Source organism: Crocuta crocuta, unplaced genomic scaffold (genome assembly GCF_008692635.1).
Source record: "Crocuta crocuta isolate KB4526 unplaced genomic scaffold, BGI_CrCroc_1.0 scaffold129, whole genome shotgun sequence".
Lineage (NCBI taxonomy): Eukaryota > Metazoa > Chordata > Mammalia > Carnivora > Hyaenidae > Crocuta > Crocuta crocuta.
In genome coordinates, this window is record NW_027551571.1 from 7,427,093 (window position 1) to 7,436,317 (window position 9,225).

The following is a 9,225-nucleotide window of genomic DNA, read 5'->3' on the forward strand; positions in this document are numbered from 1 at the left end:
GCGCTGAAAATGGAACTCAAACAGGTCGCTATTACACGTTCCCTTAGAGACATCACCTATGGTCACAGTTACTTGGATTCCATTTGCTCATTTATTGAAGCGAAGGCTGGCAGGAGACCCGTGGGAAGGTCTCGATGCCCAGCAGTGGATGTGTCCCGAACAGTTCTTGGCTGTCCCCGAGAGGCCCCGACAGGATTCCCTGTGGCCAGCACCTGGAGAGGGAGGCTGACAGCAGCTTTGTGCATCTCAGAGCAGATACTGTTTCTCCGCTGGTTCCTGACACAATCGGGCGAGTGTGCACCGGCCTGGCGGGTCTCCAGCTGCAGCTGTGAGCCCGGCGCTCCCTGGAAGGGTGCCTGTAGCCCCAAGAAGGGCCGATCTGTTTCCGCGGGACGCCTTCCCCCATCCCATTGACAGGTTTGCTGTTCACCACGGACAGGTCTGCTTTCTGGCGCTGGCCTGGGACTGAGGCAGGAAGACGGATCTCAGGGCTTCGCGCATAGTAGGTGTGGTGACGTCAGCCGNGGCTTTGAGGCTCAACTGGAATCCCAGAATCAATTTGGGGCAGCTCCATAGCTGCCTGGAGCCATAAGGAGGGGCATGTGATAACAGACTCCTGCTTTCCCAAGCTCCTGTCTGATGGAAGAGAGGAGAGGAAATTACATTTTGTACATGGCAGGTTTGATGGTTTCTTGTCCATGACCCTGCATTATGATCATCTCAGGATTGCTAAGTAGGAGTTGTTTCTAATTTCCAGACAAAAAATCTAGGGTTTGCAGAATAAATATCCTGGCCAAAGTCACACAAGATCTAAGTGCCAGAGTCAAGATACTAAATTTAGTTTCCCTTGCTGAGTACTTACAGTGAAGCCAATAATATACTCATTATATGATGGGTTCCTATTTCTAATTATTCTGTTCTTCTACTTATTCTATCCGCTGATTCCATCTATTTTTCATTTTTTTAAATTTTTAAATAGTTTATTGTCAACTTGGTTTCCATATAACACCCAGTGCTCATCCCCACAAGTGCCCTCCTCCATGCCCATCACCTCCCTTACCTTCCCCCCCATACCCATCACTCTATCCATGTATTTAACTCTTCTTATTTTCAAAGTAATGCCTCCCAAAGGCTGTTGGCAGCCTTTTATAGATATGAGGAAACTGAGGCTCAGAGGGATAGAAAGTAGCTAGGCTTGAATTGTCCCCCCGTCCCCATAGGTGTTTGGCTGGGTGGACAACATCACAGCCTGGTCTCCAGCCGTATTCCTCTGGGGTATGGAAGAGTCTGGCTTCCTGTCAGGAATCGTGTCTGAGTTGTTATTTATTATCAGCAATTTTCAGAATTTACTTACCTCAGCCTCTGATCCCAAGTGATTAACTTTCTTTGATAGTGTAGCTATTCCTGAGCAGGTGAGCCATGAGGGAAACGACCCGATGAGATGCTCACAGAGGCGCTGATATTATTACAAGGCGGTGTGAGGAGTCTATAGTTCATCATGTAGGCTTTCCTTTGGCTAGAGACGCCTTCAGGCAGGAGGATCCCTGGCACTTGGGCAGGAGGTGGGCGTCTTTCAGCAGGGAGAATTCCAGAAAGTGTAATAGAAGCTGAGGGAGAGAACTTTCACCACCTTGGGTTCATGAGGTGTTATGGTCTCCACCTTGCATGGAGAAATGGGCCCAGCAATGTTGGGGGGAGAGACTTAGCTCCATCATAGCCATTCATTCCGTGAGTCACTGACCAACAGCAAAGGCATCCTGAGCACCTCCTCTGTGGCAAGGACTCTGCAGTGCCAGACAGAAATAAGGCTGCAAGAAACCCTCAGTCAAGTGGCAGAGACACCCCAGCAGACAGATTATCATGGTATATAATATAACAGGAAAACTACTGTAATTTGGGCCAAGTACTCTAATTTCCATGGGTACACGAATAGTGGAGAAAATGCTATTCCTGATTTTAGGACGATGACAGTGAGTGTGTGTGTGTGGTCTGTGGGTGACAAAGCACATTCCCACGTGAGCCTTGAGCATTCAGTCCACAGCTGGTAAGTGGGTTGATACTACCCTGTGAAGGCACATTCTTCTGATGAGATGAGGCTAGGCTCACACAACCCGTGCATGGCGGAGCTGGGACCTGAGACTCGAGTCTGGGATTTGAAGTCTCGTGTGCCCTCCAGCCTCAGGGGAGGTGAGAGGCAGAGCTGGAGCAGGGAGACACCTTATTTCCTCGGAATAACAGGCAGATGGTGCACATAGGCTAAGGCACGCGGGGACGGCACCATCCCCACAGAACATCTATCAGAAGCCCGAGAGTTTCAGACCAGAGCCAAGAGCAGGAGATGGAAACAGAGAGGCCACACTGGGCTTCTCTTCCGGAACAAGTGTGTGGGCTTTTCAAGATGTCTTCAGAGGAAAGGCAAGAAGATGCATTCCTCTAGGGAGAGAAGAGCTGGGTCAGTTCTCTGCAGAATTCTAGAGAGGTAGGGGTGAAGGGGAGGTGAGGAGGGGTGAACAATGGCTGATTGAGTGCCAAGTAGTTTCCATACATGATCTCGCATCATTGTCACATGAAAGTACGACACGGGCTCATGATCTTGCTTAGAGGTAAAGGCAAGTCTGGTTTGAGCCTGCCTTGTTAAGTGTCAGAGGTGGTACTTGAACTCTGGTCTGCCTGACTCCCAGTCCATTGTCTCCCACCCCCCGGCCCCGTACCACCTTCCATTGCATTCTGTGTGTTCCTCGCTTAGCATCCGTCTTAGGCTGTCCTGGCCTGGCCATGACCTTTACATGTGGTGACACATGGCAGATCATACACTATTAACACACATTAGCCTTAGTGTTAGGATCTTACAACCATCTGGGAGGGGGTGGTAAACTGATATCTATTGATCTAAGAGGCTTGATGTAAGAAGTCCACAGGGGAAATATGAATTTGAAGATGCAGTGCCATCCTGGGAGAAGTGCTTAATTCTGGAGAGGCGGGGAGAAGCGAAGCAAGCCATTCGGGTTGGGGGGCAAGTGTAATCTAAGCCCTAACGTGGGTCTGCAGGCCGTCCTTGCCGTGAGCTAGAGGTAGAACGTGAGGCCTGAATGGGCACCTGGGGCTGGATCCGACGGCCTGTAGGTGAGAGGGAGCAACTGAGGGATTCGGGGAGAAAAGCAACCCTGAACAATAAAAAATTTTGTCCTGTTTGCAGGAAGCAGGGATGTGTGTGGAGATAGAGGTCTTTGGTTCAGTGAGTGTTCCCTAAATGCTGAGGAAGAGAGGCTTTTCAGGGAGGCGGCTGGAGGTGTGCTTCTGGAGCATCTAAGAGAGCTCCAGCCAGGACTCACATCTTCCAGAGACAGCTGCTCCGAGCTTTGTGAGACTGGAGCGTTCCGAGGGTTGAGACTGTGTATTTGTCCAGGACGGTGCTATGTGAGCATTTAGGTCCCATTGCTTCCATTCATGTCTCGTCATGATGCCTCTGCCTACCCGTGGCTGCTTCACACGGCAGGAGTGCCAGCGTCCAAGTCCCTGTCACCTGGGCATTGCCACCATACTTGGAAGTATAGACAGGCATAGGAGGAGTGAGAAGATGCTGTGAAGGAAGCTATGTGGCCGTGAGGCAGGATTATTTCGGGGGCTGGTGGGAGGTGATGGGCTGCTTTAGCTAAGTGATCAGGTAAGGTCTGTGTTTCAGGGAAGTGCTGCGATGAGAAGATTCATCTGGAGAAAAGGCTTTCAAGACAGAAGGAATGGCAGGTGTGGAGACCTGGGGCTGGAAGGGCCAGCTGTGTGCAGAGGAGTGAAGGACGGCCAGTGTGACAGCAGGAGGGGGGAGTCATGTGACAAGACGTAGGACAAGGAGGCTGGTGGCAAATTACTCCGGGCCTCAGCTATCGTGAGGAGGTGGGACGGGGCAGCCACTGAGGTATTTTTGGGAGGCGGAGATGGTGTTGGAAGAATAAGTAACAAGGAGGCAGCGGGGGATGAAGGGATCAGCAAGATGGCGGAGCTAGCAAGATGGCGGCAAGCTCCAAGTGGGGGCAATAGGTGGATTTAGGAAATATTTTGGAGGTAGATCCAGGGGGGACTTTTTGACTATTTAGATGTGAGTCTTAAAGGACAAGGAGAAATCAAGGGTATCCCTTGGGTTTGGGATTCAACTAGATGATGGTAGCAGGTAAGCTGGATTGGGGAAGACTAAGGGCAGAGCCCACTGAACATGGTTTTGGACATGTTAAATTTAAGATACCCAGTGGGTGGTTGGATGTGCGGGTCCACTGGGCTTGGTACCATGGGAGTCTTTAGAATCCCAACAAAAGCATTTTCAGGGGAACAGAAGTGGGGCAGTGGAATCAATGGACATGGACGACCCTTTTGATGAGTTCAGCTGGCAAGAAGAGTGAATAGATGGGTGGGGTCAACAGGAGATGTCTTTTTTTTTTAACACAGTAGTTTAAATCTTTATTGGAGCTTCTCACAAACATCAAAGGGGACCCAACCTGAAACTCTCAACACATTTCTTGACATTTTTTCATTCTTCATTATTTCTAGTTTTTATTCTGAAAAATTCAAAGTTGAAGAAAAGTTGAAAGAATGAAACAGGTAAGGACCATATATATGCCCTGCATCCAGGCACCGTCTCTCCCCATTGTTGGAGACAGAAGGTATGTGGACATGCGTGATTATTGGAGGCAGTGACCCCGGAGAAAGGTTGAGCCTGATGGGGAGGAGAGAGGAGGCTGTAGAGAAGCAGAGTCCTTGAGAAGGTGAAGGGTGTCATTTTTCAGTATACAGATGAAAGATCCGCCTTGGGGATGAGCGAGGAGGGCCTTTTCCTCTGAATGGGGGGAGAAGTGGGCCAATGAAAGGACTTCTTTCTGGTGGCTTTCCCTTGCTGGGAATTGGAGGGGAAGAGAAAAGGAGTTACACAGAGTCTCAGGGAGGGGAAAGAGGTGGCTGGGCAGTGGTGAGAACATGTTTGAGATTTGTGGTCGTGAACTTGGAACCAACAGTGAGGTTGGTTGCATGGACTTTCTTCGGTAACATTCAGGAACTTGGGTGGAGGCCTGGAGGAGGTGAATGGCTGCATTTAACAGGGTTTGGGGTCTATCAAGGACAGAAAAATGGAGGGCTGATGGCTGGGCAGCCATGGGCTGACTACAAAGAGGACCATAAAAGCAAAGCTGGGTGAGGAGGGGCAGAAAGACAGGGAAGAGGAGATGGCCTGGGGGGGGTGGAGGGGTCACAGGATTGGCAGCCTCATCGCTGCATGAAACAGCCGGTTTGGAAGTGAGGGGACAGTTAGGGGTCATGGAAGTTGAGAGTTCCCAGGGGGGTGTGGTCGTTGTCAAGCACATGGCCCAGAAGGCACTGGAGGCTGAATGGTTGGGGTTGATGGAGGCAAAGATGGTCCCCAGTGAGGACGGACACCAGCACAGGGGGTAGCAACTGGTCATGCCCTAGGGCAGCAGCAGGAAGGCGTGCCTGGGATGATGCAGGCTGGAGGGAGGAGAGAGAGTGTGTCCCATCAGCCTAAAGCACACGCCCAGAGAAGGGGAACAAGAATGGTGCTGGCCTGGGAGCCTGGGACTTCCAGAAATGCGAGACGTCACAGAGCAAGGGGCACAATCTGGTCAGGCGACTGGGCTGCAGGTCTGGCAGCTCACACCGCGAGCTCCCCCAGTGCTGTTGGCGCATGTGAGTGCCAGAGTCACCACCACCTGTCACTTATGAGATGTGTCATCTCGGGCAAGTCATTCCCCCCCCCCCCATCTGTAAAGCCAAGTTCGTGAGGGCTCCTTTGAAGTTCAAACAAGATAAGAGATTGCTGTTTGCACTCTACCTGGTGCATAGAAGTGATCACTAGACGTTAGTGATTATTGTTATAGTCGGAATCGTAGTTTCATAACATGAAGCCACTGTATTTTCAACCTTGGTAGCCTCCAGATCCAGGGCGCCACGGTAGCGACCTGGGCAGGCCTTCCTCGGTCCAGGACGAAGCCTGGAGCTCTGGGCAACTCAGAGGATGTGCTCTAGAAAACATTTCTTCCAGAGCAGAAGAGGAAGCAGAGTGTCTACCCTTTCTGGCCCAGAGTCCTGTGATGGAGGAAGTGGGTGATACAAACAGGTGGTTGGCGCATCTTCCCGAGCGCCCCTGTGGGCCAAGTGCGTGGAGTCGGCAGGCGTGTTGGTTGTGCCGGAATGAGAGATGACAGCAGAAGCATGTAGCTGTGCTCCCTGCCTGCAGCCCTGGGAGGAGCCAGCCTGGGGACAGGAGTCCATGAGTCACCGGCGGAGGAGTGTGGGACCAGTGTGCTCATCTCTTGAGGAGCCAGGGCTATGGGCTGACTTGTGTTCTCCCCAAATTCATACGTTGAAGTTATAACCCCTGGTGCCTCAGAAGGTGACTGTATTTGGAGACGGGGCCTTTAAAGAAGGGATTTAGTTAAAATGAGGTCTTCAGGGTGGACGCTAACCCAGTATGGCTGGTGTCCTTATAAGAAGGGAAGACTTGCACCTGCAGACACACGAAGGCCACACGTGCACAGAGAACAGACCTTGTGGGGCAGAGGGAGAAAGCGGCCATCCATAAGCCAAACAAACCAAACCTGCCGACATCTTCATGTTGAACATCCAGCCTCCAGAACTGTGAGAAAAGAAATCTCTGTGGGTTACATCCTCATCCGTGGAATTTTGTTACAGCGGCCCAAGCTGACGAAGACAGCTGGCTGGCCAGCGCCCCCAAGGACAGCTGCCTGGTTGGGTGTCCCTGGGCCTTTGACTGTTGGCCGAGTGTCAGGGCCCAACAGTGGCTGACGGGTCACCCCTCTGGGAAGCCTGCCTTTATCTGTCCTTCCTCGGTACCTCCTTAGAGGACAGGAAGGACATTCTTGACCCTGGTGTTCTCCGAGCTTACACAACACTCATTCCCCTCACCTACTTCGTTGTCTTTTCTACAGTGCACGTTATCTTAGGTCGCCTGTGAGTCACTCACCACTTTGTCTCTGTCTTCTTCCACTGGCATGTAAGCTGCATGGAGACAGGCAATTTTGACCATCTTGTCCCCACCTCCTCTTTGGGGCCGGGGATAGTGCCCAGAACCTGGGATTCACACAATGCGTTTTTGTTAATAAATGAATACAATGAGAGACACTGCTGCAATTCTCTCTGTCTTTGCCGGGAACTTTGCTCTCCTCCAGGGAGACTCCTGCCATTTTGACACGGTCTTTGTTCTCGCCGGAAGAGGCAGATCTCAGTGTTTTTCCTTGCCTCTGTGTTCCAAGATCCAGGCAGTTTTTGGCATATACGACGAGCACTTCTGTCGTGTTCCGTGACAATACAGAGAGGCTGAACAAGAGTTGCTAGCCTGAAACTTCGTTTCACATCCTGCAAAATTTGATCTTGCCTCTCTGCCTTTGCCAAGCTTAAGTAAAAAGTGGTGGCATGCCGATTTGCAACCCAAAATTCGTGTTATATTCCCGAAGTGTGAGGAACTGGCTTCCCGACAGGGTGTGGGCAGTTTGGCAGATCCACTGTGTGCCGTAGGTGAGATAGCCACAACCCCCGGTACGTAAGCCCAGCATCCACTGGTTGGTCCACACCTGGCCCATGATGGGCATGTGGTGCATGTGCTCGCTGAGCGAATACCAGAGCCTCAGGGGCTGTCTTCCTGCCTCAGTTTCCCTCCTAGCATATAGAGGTGTCTCTTAAATCCTTTGTAGAGTTGATATCATCCCTGAGTGGGACAAAGATTTGCAAAGGGGTCATTTAGAGGACAAGCACCAAAAGAAACTCGCTGTCTCCGTTACCTGGTCTCTAGCCCCCCATAGGGGGGCTACGCTATGTATGTATATATGTATGTAGGAGGCTAGCTCGTGCAGTGGGATGGGGTGGGGGCGGAATGGAAGTCAGCCTCTTGGGATTGAGACCTGCTGCCCCACTGACATGCTGGGTACTCTGGGGAAGTTTCGCTGTGTCTCTGAGCCTCTGTCTTCCAGAAAAATATGGCGACATCAACCTTGAAGCCACTTTGCGCAGGTCAAGTGGCTAGAGCACAGTAGATGCTACTAAATGTTGGTGCCCTTCTCCTTTCGTGGGGGGATCATCACAGTCTAGGACTTTGGGTCTTGGGTTAGGGATGACTATCTCAGGTCAGCGGATTCACCATTGGTTTTGGTCATTTTTTATCCTCTCATTTTTCAACTGTTCATTTAGGAAAGAGTTATACGATGTTGTTTTCCTGGCGTTGGCACCGTGGAAGTCACCTTTCCTGGGTTCATATCAAGAGATCGGAGCCTGAGCCCAAGAACCGAGTGCCCAGTGAGACCTGGGGCTGTGCTGTGCAGTTGACGGTGACTAGCTGTGCATCGTTCCTCCCAAAATTAGGGGCCTCCCACACCCCTTCCCCTTCAACAAACCCAGCCATACCTGTTGAGAGGCTCCAGACCAGACCAAAAGGTTGAGAGTGGCTTGCACCCCAATCTGGGATTGTCGTGGCTGACGGCATGCAGGATCCTTTTCAAGCCAGCTTTGAGCCCTCTTCTCTTTCTTAGGGAGTTTATAAGAAACCTGTACTCATTCATTCATTTATTCATTCAGTGAACACTTACTGGGTATCTACTTCCATCTAGGGCAGGCACAGATGAAGACAATGCTTTATGTGTTGTCACAAAACATGGAAAAAAATATCCCTACGTATTCAGAGGAGGGGATGACTAAATAGTGAATGGGTAGGCTTCACAAGGGGGTGATATGGGAGTCGGGTCTTGAAGGTTGAATAGGAATTTGCCTGAGGACAGTCATCCCAGCCAGAGAGAATAAAAGAGAGGAAGAGAAGGATTGTAAAGATTCAAAGATGTGACGGATTCCAGTGTGTTTGGGGATGTTGAGGTTTACTGTGCTAAAGTCCATGACTGGTGCGCTTTCTGCCTGTGTATGGGAGTATGGATACGTAGGTGTGTTTCTGCGTTTGGAAGAAGTGTGCGTGCGTGCGTGTGTGTGTGTGTGTGTGTGTGTGTAAGGTTGGTTAGGAGGAGACGGATGGAGGGGTAGGTCGGGCCCAGCATGAACAGACTTGATGTACCTGAATATCGCTAGACATTTGGGAGGAAGGAGGGTCCCAGTCTGGACAGGAAGCAAGGGGGTGTCTGGAGCAAATCTGTCACAATAGTGAAAGGCTTTTCAGAACCCTCCGTGGTGGCCTGCTACCTACCTGTCACCTTGGACCTCTTCCAGTCT